The following is a 17,912-nucleotide window of genomic DNA, read 5'->3' on the forward strand; positions in this document are numbered from 1 at the left end:
TTAGTCTATTCCAGTTATCTATTGTTATATAACAGACAATCCCAAATGTAGTGCCTTGAAACAACAATACCCTTTAATTTTCTCCTGAATCTGCCATTTGGATCGGGTTGGGGGATGAGAGGGAGAACAGCTTACTTATGTTCCACTGGGCATCACCTGGGGCAACACACAGGAGGCTGGCATCACCCAAAGGCTTGCTTCTGTCAGTATTGGTTGATGCTGACAGAAGCTATGGCTGTTGACCAGAGCACCTATATATGGCTGTTCCATGTAACTGCCTGGCTTCCTCCCAGTAAGAGGCTTGGTGACAAAAGCCAGTGTCCCAAGACAACCAGGCAGAAGCTTCTTCAATTTTGTGACCTGCCTTGGAAGTCATTCACAGCCACTTTCGTCATAGTCACAAGTGCACCCAGATGCATGGGGAGGGAACATAGGCCTTGCTTTTAACATCTTCACGTCACACTGTAGGATGAGTATGTGGGATGGGAGATATTGTTGTGGCCATTGGGGAAAACACAGTCTGCCCCACAGCCCATGGAATGATAGGAATGAGATTGCAGAGATGGTGCAGTTACAGGTGTCTGGAGAATTATGTTGGGTGGAGCTGGGAAAACGGGAGGGAGTCTAAGCTAAGGAATCTGGTTTTAGTCCTGCTGACACTGGTGATGCTTTCAAGTTTTTGATGTAATCACAGCGATCATGAACTAGAATGATCTGGTTGGAGTGTGCAGGATCGTTGGAGGTGGTGTCATTAACTGGAAGTTTATTGCAGTAGTCTAGATATGCCAAGATAAGGCCTTGCATAGAGTACAAATAGAGACTGGAAAAAAGTGACAGGAGAGAGAGACATTACCAGGAATAATATGAGGTTCAAAATACTTGGATAAGAGGAATGAGGGGGAAAATAAGACAGTGATAATGTCACTGTTGTGAGCTAAGTAAAAATATAGGCTCTATCCTTAAAGAGATGGGCAGTAGTTTTCCAACAGAATTTGCCAGGGGCAAGTCAAAGCATGCACACTTGGATAATTAGTGTTTCCTGAGCTCCCACAGTGAGTTCTGAACAGATAAAGGACATAATTGATTTAAGTGCATTTACAAAATTAAGATTTTCTTCAAAGTGTGATTATATAGTTGTTTTATTTTACCTTTAGAGTAGTCCTTTGGGATATTACCACAAGCCTCACAGTTCCTTATCTACCACTTTGAAACCTAAACTGTTTCGAAAGATGAAAAGTTCTTGTGAGCTCTTTTGTCAGCAAAACCTGACCTGAACAGGTATTGAATAGACATAAGGCTGTTTATAGTCTCTATTCATCCTACTTAGTGTGAATATTCATGTATTTCATTGCATACATATTATGTATTTGATTTTGAGATTCTAGACCTGAATCATAATTTTGTGGATGAGAATAGTGTTACTCGGAAAATTAAGTAGTTTACCCAAGGCATAAACTAGGATCTGTTATCTGTAAAGACCAATCTGTAAAGGCCTTCTCTATGAGCACCAACTCCATCTGGAAAGCTGTACATATGAATTGTTTACAGAGGTAGATCTTTTTCTGACACCAGATCTTTTTCTGGTTGGCTATCTTATCTCTGACAGGTGCTGGTATTTTTGCCGTTAAATTGCAAATCCTTTGAAGGCAGAGACAGTGTTATTTGCTTTACATAGAAGCAGTTTACATAAAGAAGAAGCTGAATCTTTATTCAGCATTTGCAACTGACATATAAGTACTCCACATTAGGCTGTATTTTATGGGTTGATCAGTATACACTGCCAGGTAAGTCTGTGTGCTCTGTCCATGTCCAGACTTGGGGACTCGGAACAGGCACAATCTCCCAAGGGCAGAATGGCCATGGCCTCACCCTGCCCTCTCTTGGAAAGCTCATCTCGATGTGCTGAACTGGACCTGTGAAACTTGGGGCAGAGGCCAGGGTTAAGCCTCTTCGGCCTCTGGTGGCTTTCAGGTTCCACTTGGGAGAATGGGCCCTGGAAAGTGAGGCACTCGGGAAATAAAGATGCACTTCCATCTTGGGCTTTTCTCCTGTGCAGGCAGGCTCTGCTTTTCAGGAAAGAAAATGACTTCTGGACCTCTCACATCCTCTCATTTGCCTCCTTCCTCTCCTTGCAGTGAATGGGCTGTTTACTCTCAAGCCTGAGATTCAATTACTTTTATTGTTAGATTTGGCTGTGATTGTCTTTAATGGTCAGAAAAAATTATCCAGCAACTAAAAAAACATAATTAAAAAAGTCAGTCACAGTGTGTCCCTGTGATTTTTGGCTGGCAGTAAAGAAGAATTTCCTCAGAGGAGTTCTTTGAGATATTTGACACTTAGTACTTGTCCTCCAAATTTTATTTCACAAATGGAAACCTAAGGGCTGTGTTTTTGTTTTTGTTTTTAGTTCATTCAGTAGCAGATATATTGTAAGCCCCTCAAAAGTGATAGTTTCAGTTTAATGTCATCTATGAGGTAGAAAATATTTTATAGCTGATAATCCTTACTTTCTACATATAATATCAAGCAAGTATGTATATGAATGCAAAGCATGTTCAGGCCCTGGTTCCAGCCCCTAAATAAATTGGCATCCTTGGGCAACTTACTATATTCTAATGGATCTATCTTCTTATTGGAACGAAGGAAAGAGAATTTTAGCCCACATTACAGATTTTCTGATGGGAATAGTAATACAAATGGTATTGATGAAAAGAAGTAGTCCAGGAAGTGTCACTGACTGTAGTGACCTAGGGCATTTGCAATAGGGATCATGTGGAAGTGATTTCAGGCCAAGCTGGAGCTTCTTTGAGTTATGTGGGGACAGGGTGTCCTTCGTCTTCATGGACCTATAGTATTTCTGCCTGAGCAGCAAGTGTTTCATAATATGCCACGGCTAACCGCATTACAGGAGAAGTCATCGCCTCTTATGCTTTGAGGGAGCCAGGAAGCAACGCCTAATGAGATGCCTGACAGTTCAGGGAACGGCCCTGCATGTGTTGTTTTGAATGATGCCAGCTAGTTTCAAGTGGGCAGGATTAAAATGCAAACCAAACCCAGATTTTTTTTTTTTGTATTTAATTAATGTCTGATGTTTGCCAACCAAGGGGAAGGTGACAGAGGGCAGCAAACAAATTGCTTAGAGCTGTGCTGTCACCTGGACTGAGACATCCTGACATGATATAGCTGGGCCAGCAGCTGGCCCCTCTGTGGTACTGGGGAATGGAATTGGCAGATGGAAAGGAAATGTGAAAATGTTCCTGAAGCATGGCCTATTTACAAGGAGACTTCTAATAAAAAAATGTGGTTGAGGTACACATAACATGACATTTACCATTTTAACCATTTTAGATATACAATTCAGTGGCCTTAAGTACATTCACTGTGTGGTGCAACCATCACTGCTGTCTAGTTTCAGAACTTTCTCCTCACCCCGTTAAGGAAACCTTACATTCATTAGCAGTTACTCCCTTTTTCTCACTTCTCCAGCCCCTGCCAGCTATTCATCTGGTTCCTGTCTATAAGCAGGCTTTTCAGGATGGCACAGTAGCTCAGGGGAATGGAAGACACTGGGATTGGGAATTAGGAGATGGAGGGTCTTTTCAAATCTAGGTTCCTGTCTTCAGTTTTTTCAACAACATAGCAAACCCTCCTCACTGCAGCAGGAGGGCAAACCTGTAACTTATGACTCCCTTTGCAAATCTTTTTAAACTACCTTATTGAGGTATACTTTATATACCATAAACTTCATACATTTCAAATGTAATTCAGTGATTTTTACTATCTTTACCAGATGGTGCAACCACTGTCATAATCTAGTTTTAGAGCAGTTTCATCCTTCCAATCAGATCTCTCATGCCTATTTATAGTTAATCCTGTTCTACCCTTAGTCCCAAGCAAACAGTGGCCTACTTTCAGTCTCTATCAATTAGCCTTTTCTGGACATTTCATAGAAATGAAATCATATGACATGTGGCCTCTGCATCTGGCTCCTTTCCCTGAGCATAAGGTTTGGGGATTCATCCATGATGAAGCATGTGCCAGGAGTTCTTTTTAAAAATTGCTGAATAGTATTTCATTGACTGGATATACCACATTTTATCTATTCACCTGCAAACATTTTTTTTTTTTTTTTTTTTGAGACGGAGTCTCGCTCTGTCGCCCAGGCTGGAGTGCAGTGGCCAGATCTCAGCTCACTGCAAGCTCCGCCTCCCGGGTTCCCGCTATTCTCCTGCCTCAGCCTCCTGAGTAGCTGGGACCACAGGCGCCGCCACCTCGCCCGGCTAATTTTTTGTGTTTTTAGTAGAGACGGGGTTTCGCTGTGTTAGCCAGGATGGTCTCGATCTCCTGACCTTGTGATCCGCCCGTCTCGGCCTCCCAAAGTGCTGGGATTACAGGCTTGAGCCACCGCGCCCGGCCTGCAAACATTTTTAAAGAAGTTTCTAGTCTGTGAAGTCTAGAGGGTTGAGTTAATTAAATGACTTCTAAGATCCTCCCTCTCCCAGATTCTGGCCAAAAAAAAAAAAAAGTCCCAGTGGCAGATCTGAGTTCTTAGATCATACATTTACTCAACAGATGTTTGTTGAATAGCCCTCATGGTGAACCACGCTCTGTGCTAGACACTGGGAATATGGTCCTGCATTCTTGAGATTTCTGCTCTACTGTAGGAGACGGGGCCCTTCTCACACCAGGCCCAGCCTAGCCCCTATGCTGGTGGGTCACAGGAGCAGACACATTCTGATGGGACTGATGTTTGGTCACAGGCAGCTTTTTCAGTCTGCTCCCCTGACTATGCCACTCCACAGATGCTCTGTGCGCCTCCCAGACACTGCCATGCCATCATGAGTTTCCAGCACATGTTTTTGGAATTGCCTGTTTGCATGTCTCTCCTTCCTGTGGAATGTGAGCAACTTGAGGATGGACTGGAACTTAGTACAGTGCCTGGCATGTAGAAGCTGCCCGGTGGTTGTTTGATGAATTAATGGATGATTGAATCCCATTCTGGCAAGAATCACGAGCAAATATAAGAATTGGGGACATATGGGCCTGTTCTGGTCTCTTCGTTTCTAGAGGCAGTGTTCTTCCTTCTCTAGTTCCAGAGTTAGCGGTTGCAGGGTTGCCTCTTTAGACTGCAGGCACAGGTACAGAAGAGAAAATACAGCCATCTGAAGTTCTCACTGCTTCCTGGAACACAAGCTTGACACAGACTTCTTAACACCGTCACAAATATCTTAATAGTGCTCCTAGGGTCACCCTGAGAGCATACTATTTAGGGAAACAATATGAAAATGGTCTCGCGTGGCAGGGTGACTGTATCCAGATGCCAGAGGTGGTGACTTAGCATGGCTTCCCCAGCCTGTGCTCAGGCCCCTCCCGTTCCACCCTGCCACCGCCTGGCTCATGCTCTCAGCCTCCTCCTTGGCTCCTGCCCTGGGACATCTCGCCTGACCAGAAAGCCAGGACTGAAGGGGCAGGACACATCGTGTGTGTTCCTGTGGGACGCTGGGCTGAAGGTGGAAGTGGGAAGACCCTGGAGGCTGAAGCAGGCAAGGTGCTTCATGTGGAGAAGAAAGCAGGTGGTTCTTTGAGGGCTTTATTGGTGGCCAGTACTGGTGGCTGGGGTCTAATCAGAGTCCCATTACCTTACTGGGACAAAACATTTAAAAGCGCAGGGACATAGTGTAGTTTCAGAGATTGTGTGAAACTTTTAAGAGACTATAATTATTTTTGAGATTATGTTATTCTGAAGGTGTAATCTACTTTAATAGGACCATGTGTTAGCCTTGTCCATCTTGGGACGACTCTGGTGGTCTTTCTTATTCTGTGGCATGTTTATTTTCATGGTTATTGATTGGCGCCCATTGATGTGGTCCATCATACACAATTATCTCACGAGTGGTGGTCATCATACTCTGTTGACATTCTACTAGGGATCTCCACATCCCCCAACCCCTTACAGAAGGACTCTTAATCTCTGGGGTGGGCAGTAGCTTGCTGGGTTCCTTTGCATAATGGAAGACAAAGATTGAGAGTCTAGTTGGAAAGAAACTACCTTGGGTTTTAGTTGATTCTGTTATTGATTAGCATTTTTACCATTTAAAATGTCCTCATGCTTGAGACACCCCAAATACGTTCTATAAATTCTAAACTCATGCACAGGGCACTTCTCCCTGAGCCAGTGTCCAGTGACAGTGCAGTGACACCTGGTTCTAATCTTGTGAATCAAAAGTCAGGGTATACATTCTTCCCCTGCCAGCCCCTTCTTGATGCTTTGCCTGTTAATTCACACTAGATCCTTTCTGTTGAGCTGGTAGTTTCATTTTTAGTATAGAAATCAAGTTTAATTAAAACTTACTTCCCATTTAAAATGATAATTTGTTTGGTTTAGCATTCTTAATTACCTTGAGTAAATTGCCTATAGAGGCTCACATAATTCGTTTGTTTGTTCAAAGTATTACTGTGTCATCTGCATATTTTGAAAGATACCACTTTAATGAAACACTGGGGTGGAGTCAGGGTAAATGCTAAGGGGATGGTCTTTGCTAAGGGGATGGTCTTTCCGCCCTAGTCTGTTTGTTCAGCTGGAAGATTTTTATCATCTTACAGAGTTTTCACAAAAGATCAAAGTTTTGCAAAGCTTCAGTGTTGGAAAATCATTAGCAAGGAAGTGTCTCGGGGAGGGGTGGGAATATAGCATGTGTGAGCAGCCTTTGAGTCTAGCAAGGGGCCTGCCTCCTCAGCACCCACTTGAGCTTCTTGTAAGGAATGCAGGTACCAAGATATCTTCCTGCACACTCAAGGGTGTATGTAATTGAATCATATTTCTAATGCATCAGAGGAGCTTACAATAATTAGAAGGCTGAATTAGTGAAAAAAGGTGATGTTGACTAAAGGTGACCATTTTATAATTCTGAGTACATTATAACCACTAATCAGTGTTAATAAATAACCATCTATAGCAGAGGGCTTTAGAAAACTTATATTGATAAATAGGTAAGAATAATGACTGTTCTCTGGGAGCTTTTCTTTTTTTTAGCAGAGAGGTATGAGGGATTTCTTTATGGTCTGGACAAGTTTGCCAAACAACTTGATTCAGTCAGTCTCTGATTTATTGATTTTATGTAATTGCAGAGACTAATCATTGGTTTACCGCCTAAACCTTAAAAACTGATTTATAGTTCTCACTATAAAAAACAGTATGACAGAACATAGTAGAACACATTGCATTAGTTTAAATATCTCCAGCTTTCCTATTGCCTATAAACAAAATGCGGAAAATATTCTAATAAAAGCCCTTTATTAGTGTTAGTTACATACTAAAAACATTTCTGAATGATGTGGCCAGAAGGCATATCTCAAATAGGGAAAATTCTCTCTTTTATACTCAGGGATTGTTTGTAGAGAAAGTGTATATCATATGGAATATCGGTAATGAAAGTAAAAGAGTAACAGAGCCAGTTTTTTATGTTTGCACTGCAATTTGGGGCAGTATGATAAAGTCAGGAAGATTGCTCTCTTCAGTGCCTCGTTGAGCCTGCATCCTAATGTACTATCTTTGTACATGAAAGCACAACCGCTGGTCCAACATTAATAGGACATGCCCTTTTCTGTCCTTTCTCGGTCATAATGGAAAAGACAGTATCTTGATGCTCAGGAGACCTGCTTAGACCACTAAGATCTCTTAGTGACTGTGTGCCCTTGGGCAAGTTGCTTCATTTTTCTGGACCCCAGTTTCCTTACCTGAAAATTGCTTGTCTGTAGATGAATTAGACATTATCTAAGGTTATTCTTACTAAAACACTGTGCTTTCAGTGGTGATGGATTGTCCTTGGTCCGTGTGCCTCTGTACTGGTCTCCATGGATCCAGAGATAGGAGTTGGGGAAACCAGTTCCTGGAGTCATGGTGCAGTCAGAAGGCAAGAATTAGAGGTAAGCAGACAGGCTGACAGGGGAATCAAGACCTTTGCCCTCTTCGTGCTCTCAGTTTTGATGAGCCTGTGTAGCTAAGGATAGACTGACCCTTTCGTTTTACCTGACCCGTGTTTTATTCTATTTCCTACTTGGAGAGGAGGGCGTTGGGGATGCTGAGAAGAATCTTAAAGGTAAAAGCATCTGGAATATGATCTTGATGTCCAAAATAAAAATTTACCTTTGTTTAAAGGAAACAAAGGAAGAGTTCTTTTCATCTTATTTGACTCAGAAAAAAATCGTGACTTTTAAATGTCAATGTTTTTTGCTTTAGTTAGGTTTTTAAAATTTTTAAATTAAAAAGTAAAAATATTAACAAATATTATTTAAAATTCAAACAATATGCAAAAGATATAAAGTAAAGAAAAATTTTCTCCACTCCCACTAGCCAGAACTATCTACTATTAACACTTTTATCTGTGTACTTCCAGACATTTTTCTATGGACACATCAATGTAATTATTATATATGTACCTCTTTTTTTGCTTTAAAAATTGAATTATTTGGATCTTCTCTCTTTTTTCCTTGTTAGTCTAACTAGCAGTCTTATCTATCTTATTAATTCTTTCAAAGAACCAAGTTCTGGTTTCAATGATCTTTTGTATGGTTTTTTTGCATCTCATTTTCATTCAGTTCAGCTCTGATTTTGGTTATTTCTTGTCTTCTGCCAGCTTTGGGGTTGGTTCACTCTTGCTTTTCTAGTTCTTTAAGGTGTGGTGTTAGGTTGTTAATTTGAGATCTTTTTAACATTTTGTCATGAGTATTTAGCACTATAAACTTTCCTCTTTACACAGCTTTAGCTGTGTCTTAGAGATTTTGGTATGTTGTATCTTTGTTCTCGATAGTGTCAAAGAATTTCTTGATTTCTGCTTTAATTTCATCTCAAAACTCATTCAGAAGCAGGTTAATTTCCATGTAATTGTATGGTTTTGAGTGATCTTGGTATTGATTTCTGTTGTTATTGCACTGTGGTCTAAGAGTGTGGCTGGTATGATTTGTTTTTTTGAGTTTGCTGAGAATTGTTTTATGACTGATTGTGTGGTCAATTTTAGACTATATGCCATGTGCAGATGAGAAGAATATATGTTCTATTGTTTTGGGGTGGAGAGTTCTGTAGCTGTCTGTTAGGCCTATTTGGTCGAGTATCGAGTGACTATAAAGACACGTGGACGTGTATGTTCATCGCAGCACTATTCACAATAGCAAAGACATGGAATCAACTTAAATGCCCATCAATGATAGACTGGAAAAAGAAAATGTGGTACATATACACCATGGAATACTACACAGCCATAAAAAAGAATGAGATAGTGTTCTTTGCAGCAACACAGTTGGAACTGGAAGTCGTCATCCTAGGTGAACTAACACAGGAACAGAAAACTAAACACTGCCATGTTCTCACTTATAAGTGGGAGCTAAACAATGGGAACACATGGACACAAAGAAGGGAACAGTAGACACCAGGGCCTACTTAAAGGTGGAGGGTAGAGGGTGGCAAGAGGGTGAAGATTAAAAAAGTACCTGTCGGGTACCATGTTTATCACCTGAGTGATGAAATAATATATACATCAAACTCCCGAGACTTGCAATTTATCTATGGAACAAACTTGTACATGTACCCCTGAAACTAAAAAGTTTTAAAAAATTGAATTATGCTGTAAATATGATTATGCAAACTGATTTTTTACTTCAATGTCTTTCATGGATATTTTTCCATGAATATTTATAGATCACAGCAAAGTACATGCTCATTAAAAATAATGCCTGGATTTGTTTGTATAACTGTATAGACATATTAGATCATATATGAAAGCAGTAACTCTGCAGACAGTGTCACCACATTGTAGCACATTTCATCTTTCTATTTTAGGAATGTCAGTGAGGACTGGTCGTATTCTAGGCATCCCAGTGTTACTTTCCCTGAACATTTTCATAACATGAGCCCCAGAATGAAGATAAGCTTCCTTGTTCTTTAAGGTTTTCTTCCTTAAGGCTTCTTTTAGCTATTTTGATGAATTGTCAATAAGTTGATATGATATGTAACCCTTCTCAGATTTTATGTTTGGATTTGTTTAACTTTACTTAACCCTTATATAGTGCTTACTTGTATCAGGTAGAGTTTTAAACATACCAAATTTAAACTCATTTAATCCTTCTAACAACTATATGAGATAGGTATTACTAGTGTTACCCGGTTTCAACTTCCTTGTGATTCTTCTATATAAACAATCATGTTATCTGCAAATAAGGGGAATCTTACTTCTTTCTTTCTAATCTTTATGCTTTTTACTTATTTTTCCTGCCTTATCGCACTGGCAAGGACCACCAGCACAGGGGTGAATAGAAGTGGTAATAATGGACATCCTTTCCCTGTCATTGATCTTAGGGGAAAATCATTCAATATTTCATCATTAAATATTATTTTTAACTATATATTAAAGAAATATCTTTTTATTTTTAATTTGATGAGAGTTTTTTAAAAAATCACAAATTGATATTAAATGTTGTCAAATGCTGTTTCTGAACATATTAGTAAGAGCTACATATTTGTTCTCTTTTATTCTAGTGATATGGTGCATTACATGGGTTGATTTTTAAATATTAACACAGTGTTACATTCCTGAAATAAACGCTACCTATTATGTAAAAACTCTATTATGTAAAAAGAATGATTGTCCTTTTTATTGATATATATTGCTAGCTTTGATTTGCTGATATTTGCTGATAATTGTTAAGGATGTTTGTGTCTATGTTCATAGAAATTTTTTTCTAATATGTTTTCATCAGATTTTGGTATCAGGATTATGCTGGCTTCATAAAATGAGTTGGGGATTGTCCCATCTTCCTTCATTTTCTGAAGAAGTCATGTAGGATTGATTTTTTTTTCCATAAATATTTGATAGAATACCATGAAAGCATTTGTACTGGAGTTTTCTTTATGAGGATTTTGATAACACATTCAATTGCTTTAATAGATATGGCACTATTAAAGATTTTTAATTTCATCTTGTGTCAATTTTGGTAAATTATATATTCTTGGAGGAACTTGTCTGTTTAATCCAAGTGTTCAAATGTATTGATATAGAGTTGTTTATTATAGTTATTATCTTTTCAGTGTATCAGAATTTACCTCCTTTTCAAAGAACCAACTTTTTTTTTTTTTAATTTTTCTGTTGGCTTTCTGTGTTCCATTTCATTGATTTCTGACTTAAAAAATTCCTTCCTTCCTTCTCTTTACTTTGGGTTTAATTTGTTCTTTTTTTCTATCTTCTAAAGATGGAAACTTGGGTCATTGCTTTTATACCTTTCTTCTTTTCTGTTATAAACATTTAAAGCTATAAATTTCCTCTAAGCATTGCTTTGTTTTCTACAGATTTTGGTATGTTGCACTTTCATTATCATTCTGTTCAAAATACTGTGTATTTCCCCTATGATTTCTTCGTTGGCCCATGGGTTCTTTAGAACTCTGTTGTCAGTTTCCATATATTTTTGAGTTTCCTACATATCTTGTTGGTATTGATTTTTGGTTTAATTAAATTGTCAGAAAACATATTTTTTAGGATTTCAGTCTTTTGAAATTTGTTTAGATTTATTTATAGCACACTAGGGTTTTTGCTCAGTACCTTTTAATAACTTACATTTCTTGTTGAGATTTCTTTATATTTACCAAGGTATTCCTATCTTGGTAAATCTATCATGCACACTTGAAAAGAATGTGCATTCTGCAGCTGTTGGGTGTAGTGTTTTTTAAATGTCAATTAGGTCAATGTAGTTAGTTGGTAGTGATGTTCAGGTCTTGTATGTCTCCACTGATTTTTTTGTCTTATTCTAACAATTATTGAGAGAACAGTATTAGAATCTCCAAGTATGATTGCAGATTTGTCTTTTTCTTCAATAATTTTTTTAATTTTTTGCTTTATAACATTTTGTTATTAGGCATGTATGCATTTATTATTTTTATTTCTTTTAGATGAATTACTCTTTATCGTTATAAAATTCACCTTTTTTGTCTCGTGATACTCTATTGCCTTCAAATCTAATTCATAGAATATTAATACAACTACTGTGGCTTTCTTATGCTTTCTCTTTTCATGGTGTATATTTTTCCAAGCTTTTATTTTCTATCTGTTTCTTTGTATATAAAAGGTATAGAGAACATGTAGATGAATTTTGCTTTTTTTATCCATTCTGACAATTTCTGTTTTTAATTGGAGTGTTTAGTCCATTTGCATTTAATGTAATTATTTATATGATTGGATTTAGGTTTACCATTTTGCTATTTTTATTGTTGTTGTTACATCTGCTTTTTTATTCCTCTCTCTTCCTTTTTTGCCTTATTTTGGATCAATTAGATTTTTGAACTAGAATTCTACTTTAGTTTGATTCCCTAGGAAGCAGATACCAAGACTGAGTTATAAGTACAAGAGCTTTATTGGGTGCAATGCCAACAAAAATAAAGAGGAGAAAGAGAGAGAGTTTGTTACCCATGAAAGGGGCAGAAGGAAGGAGGATGAAAGAGAGAGAGCCTCAGACTGCAGCACAGTTTTGAGAATGTCTCTGCAAGCCCGATGGAGAGTATTGATGCAAAAATTGCTTGTAAACAAGTTTTGCATTGGGCAGAAATGATGGCCCTCCCTACCATGCTTATCATTGACTAAAGAACATAGCTTTGATTCACTCACAATAGATCTAAAAATCACTGCAGTTGGATGCTGTCAGCTAGCTGCACTCTTCACAGCTGATTGGCAAGTTTCTTCTAGAAGGGAGAACCTTCTAGAAGGTTCTTTTCACATTCCACTTAGAATTCATATTGTACTGCTTCATGTCAAATATTGAATCTGGAAATTGTATAATTCCATTTATTGCCCCCCCATCCTTTATGTTATTGTTGATGATATTACATCTTAGTCTATGTTATAAACTCCAAAATATAGTGTTAGAATTTTTATGTCAATGGTTGCCTGTAATACAAGTAATATTTTTGAAGTGTGTGTGTTTTTCATATTTGCCCACATATTGACATTTCCAGTGATCTTCTTTCCTTCCTATAGAGCTGGCTAACCATCTGGTGTCTTTTACCTTCATCCTGGAGAGCTTTCTTCAATGTTTCAAGTAATGCAGGTCTGCTGGAGATTAAGTGTTTTAGGTTTTGTTTTTCTGAAAATGTCTTCATTGGCCTCCAGTGTTGAAGAATATTTTTGTTGGATATAGAATTCTATCTTGACAAATAGAATTCTAGCTTTACAAGTGGTGTTTTCCTGTTGGTATTTTAATGATGTCATTCCATTATCTTCTATTCTTTGTGAATTTTGATGGAAAGTTAGTACTAATATAGTTTTGTCCTATATGTAGTATGCCATTTTCCCCCTGGTTGCTTTTAAGTTTCTCACTTTATCTTTGAATTTTAATAGTTTGAATATGATATGCCTTGGCATGGGTCTTTGTTTTGTTTTTTATTTATCTGGTTTGGGGTTTACTGAGAATCTTGGTTTTTTAAGTTTATATCTGCTTTTTAACCAACTTTTGGAAAATTTGAGTTATTTCTTTAAATATTTTTTCTGTCTATTCTCTCTCTTCTTGTCCTTCTGGAATTCCGGTTATACATATGCTGTTATATCCCATTGATCCCTAAGGCCTTCTTCATTAAAAAGAATTTTCTCTGTTCTTCAGATTGGTTAATTTCTATTGTTCTATCCTTAAGTTCACTGACACGTTTTATTATTATTTTTCCAATCTGTTGTTGGGTCGATTCAGTGAATTTTTTTCAGATACTGTATTTTTTAGTTCTAGAATTTTCACTTGGTACTTTTTAATAACTTGTACCTCTCTGCTGAGATTTCTTTTATGCCCTTGAGCACTTAGTTATAATAGCTGCTTTAAAGTCCTTGCCTGTTAATTCTAATATCTGAATTATCTCAGAGTTGGTCTCTTTTGGTTGGTTTCTTTTGAGGATGGGTTATATATTTTTGTGTCTTTGCATGTGTAGTAATTTTGGAATGTACTCTGGACATTGTGAGTGATACATTACAGAGATTCTGAATACTGTCATATGCCTTTAAAGAGTATTGATTTTCTGTTTTTGCAGGCAGTTAAGTGGCAAAACTCAAATTCCAATTTTGTTTTCCCTGAGATAGCAGCAGACATCTCTGTTCAGTTCTTTCTCCTTAACTGAGTGACTTGGAGTCTGCTTCACATATATATAGTATTGGGATCAGTCAGAGATTTGGTCAGATCTCATGTAGTGAATCTGGGGCTTTCCCTCTGTGGCTGTCTTCTCTCTGGGATTTCCTCCTTTATTTTCCAGCTGCTGTAATCTCCCTGAACTCTGTCCTCTGGTTCCTCAACCAGGACAACTACAGGCTTTTATCTGACTCTGGCCATACCGTGGAACTGACTGGGCCTTGGCCTTAGATTAAAAGTTATAAAAATTGGGTTAATTTATCAACTGCCATTCTTCTAAGTGTCAGCCCCCCACCACCTTTATATCTGCCTGTTCTCAGTCATTCTCCACTGCCTTCAGATAATTTTGTTATTGTTTTTAAATATTTTATCCAGGACTTATAATTGTTATCTGTGGGAGGGCTGGCCTGATATAAATTACTTTCATGACTAGAAGCAGAACTCTATTATCCCACTTTACAGGTGAATTTAAAATATGCACACACACACACACACACACACACACACACACCCCACATACACAGAGCAAGTCTTAGTACGTTACCCAAGGTCATACAGCTGGTAAGTGGCAAAGCCATGATTTGAAGACAGGCAAATCCAAGTCTTAGGATTTCTTCCAATGGGAGCTTTTAATGGTGTGAATTTTCAGGGCAATGGAAGGAAGTCTTAGAAATGTTCTGGAACTTATGGGGCCTTATGGTATCAATTCCTTATGCACTGGACTCATCCTAAGATCTCATTACTCAGTGGATGCTTCATATGTCTTTGGGTGTATACATTATTTGAGACACAAGTTTATATACAAGTTGCATTCAAGGATCATGAGCTCTTGGTTAACTACAAAGTAGATCTTTAGTTATGAAAATCCCATATTTTCAGAGGCTTGGGCCATCTTACATAGAAACTGGTGAAATAGGCCAGGCGCCTTGGTTCATGCCCATAATCCCAGCCCTTTGGGAGGCTGAGGTGGGAGGATCACTTGAGCCCAGGTGTTTGAGACCAGCCTGGGAAACATGGCAAAACCCCATGTGTACAAAAAATACAAAAATTAGCCGGATGTGGTGACATGCCTGCAGTCCCAGATACCTGGGAGGCTGAGGTGGGAGATCACTTGAGCCCTGGAGAGTCTGAGGCTGCAGCGAGCCATGACCTACCTACATGAACTACGGCTGTACTCCAGCCTGGGTGACAGAGCAAGACCCTGTCTCAAAAAAAAAAAAAAAAAAAAAGAAAACTGCTGAAGTTTATTATGTGATTCTTTCAGTGACTAAAATAAAGAGAACGTTTAGAGGAAGATAATATCTACAGTAATGTAATGAACATATATGCGTTATTTGTTGAAAACACTCAGAACCACAGTTATGGATAAATGGTAAACTTTTAAAAATGTAATTTAGCTGATGTGAGTCATGACTTTCAAAGCCTAACAACAGGACCAGGCTTGAGCAATTCTTGTTTTTGAGTTTATGCTCCTTCTTGACTGTTTCCCTTTTTCCCCTTTAGCCTAAGTCAGTTTGAATTAACATTCATCAAATGATTAATTTCATCTTATTCTTCTTACCCCTTGATTTTATCTTTATGATGTATTTTCAAAGTCTGGCTTGCTCTTATTGATTTTGTCATAGTTCATAAACTGACTTGTAGAGTAGTGAAATCTTGTTCATGTATATTACTTTCAAATTGAAGGAGAAGCCCTGTGTATGTGCTCCTGGAATTCTCTAGGCATCCCAAACCAGTGCTCGGATACCATACTCCAGTGACCGGCCCATAAAGAGCAGGGGCTCAATACTTGATTGATTGATGGTTCTGAATGCCAGCCAGTCAGCTCTGGGAAGGTGGGCTTATCTTCCCAGTGAAATAAAACTGAGTCATTGAAGGCCATGATAAAGATTTTGGCTTTCATCCTAAGAGTAATGGGAAGCTATGCAGAGTTTTAAGCAGCCAAGTGACAAGCCCAGACTTAAATTTTTAAAATAATTTCTCTAGATGTTTGTGGAGCAGTTCAGTATAACCAAGTTTTAGAGCATAGAAATCAATACATGTTTTTAAAGTTTACCCAAGGGTTATAATCTAAGAACTGATACCCTGGATAGTCTCTAACTAGCCTCTTAAGTTATTTCTCGTGACTGAAATTTTTAAAAATGCTGAGAAGCATAAAGTTTGAGATTACCTTTTTCTATTTTTGGGGGGTGGGGTTGGGAAGAACCTGAAATGTGAGTATTTTGCATTTCTGATGAGACATTTTATTTTATAATGAAAAATTGAAGAAATGTAGATGTCAAGGATTAGGGAAATGAATATATAAAGCTATTTTTATGACAAGTCTGTATATTATGCCTACATGAAAATGGGTATGTTAAATTTGTTAATTTTTTAATTTAAAATGCAATAACATGTTTAAAATTATGAAAACGATCATGTATTCCCTTAACAAAATACACAAAAATAGAGACGAAACTTGGTATGCTTTATTATCCACCAAATTCTGTTGCTTAACAGTTGTTTAAAAGTCTTGCTGAGTAAAATGAGAAAATAAACCTAATATTACTTCAGTAATCATCGTAAATCTGAGTTTAAAAAGCATTGAGATGCTGCTAAGGCAGCAACATTTTCAAGAGATTAAAAACTTTCATATGAAAATGTACTCTGATATATTTCTTCTTCTCAAACATTTGTGGAAGTTGAGAAAATTTTAAACATGTTTTAAAGAAAGGAATTGACAGCTCATGAATTAAATACAGCCTTTAGCTCCTGCTTCAAGCTGCTGTTTGTTGATAGCAGGTTGCAACAAGGTTAATAATGATTTGTTTGATGGATTTCCCCAAATTTTTACAGCATTTTATGCTTCTTGTATGCAACTTGCTAAGTCATAGCACTCATAAACCTCATTAAAATAAACATTTAAGCATGTGTATATAAAACAAATACTGGTGGAAAAAGGAAGAGATTTCTCAGAAAGAGTCCCCTGAAGGTAAAGTGCACCCTGGGCAGTAAGTGAAGTATCAAGTTGCTCTGTTTTTATAAATAGTGTCGATTCTGAATTCTGGGCTGAAAAACTGGTAAATGACAGCTCTCTCTATATTTCCTGAGGCCATCTACTGTTTTCGAGCATAAATCATAAATGTACCTTTGAACTAAGACAGTCTCGCTGGACCTATCCTTTTGCGACTCTGACTTCCAGTCTCAATGGAATATTGAAGAGGAGGCTCGGTAGAATAAACAGTGGAATCCTTGTCCGGGAGTGACTGCCTGGCAATTGTTTCATGGAAAACAGGGAGGGGTGGGGGACAACAACCCTGCTCTATTCACTGGCTCTTTAATTTAGATTACCAATGATAAAGCCGGGGCTACGGCTAAAGAAAGGTAGGATGCATACGCAGAAACATTAGTGCTAATATGCTGCAGAAAAGCCAAGATAAATCAGTCCAGCTCTCATACATCACTAAGGGAGAAGCTGATTGCAACTTGACCATGTGCCTGAGTAGTCCCATCAGTGAGAAGAGGAGAACATGGATTTAAAAAAAAACTAGAATGTACCCCTAGGGCTCCTGCCGTGGTGGACCTGGGAGAAGTGTCTGGTGTAAGTTTCAGCTTGTTTTATCCATGTATTTAGCAGTGTGTTCACATATACAGGGAGCTTGTTTCTCTTCGCTGTGTTTTCATGGAAGCCTCAAGCATGTTTATTTACAGTAGTAGACTTCATTTTGTATAAATGTAGTATCAACCTAATAAAGTTCTTAACAGAGAACAGTTTAACCCAGTGTTTA

General features: G+C 38.1%; 1 protein-coding gene across 4 annotated transcripts in view; it reads left to right on the forward strand.

The window, feature by feature from the left end:
• The window catches only part of RAPGEF4 (Rap guanine nucleotide exchange factor 4), a 307,950-nt gene that overhangs the window by 100,864 nt on the left and 189,174 nt on the right, over positions 1–17,912 (forward strand). The window contains exon 1 of one of the 4 annotated variants that reach the window (XM_003907616.5): positions 17,445–17,725. The exons of 2 other annotated variants lie outside the window; for them this stretch is intronic. The gene's annotated coding sequence lies outside the window, so the exon portion shown is untranslated. Of the gene's footprint in view, positions 1–17,444; positions 17,726–17,912 lie in introns of those variants that run through there. One more of the 4 variants, XM_003907617.4, reaches the window with a different exon arrangement.

Source organism: Papio anubis, chromosome 10 (assembly GCF_008728515.1).
Source record: "Papio anubis isolate 15944 chromosome 10, Panubis1.0, whole genome shotgun sequence".
Lineage (NCBI taxonomy): Eukaryota > Metazoa > Chordata > Mammalia > Primates > Cercopithecidae > Papio > Papio anubis.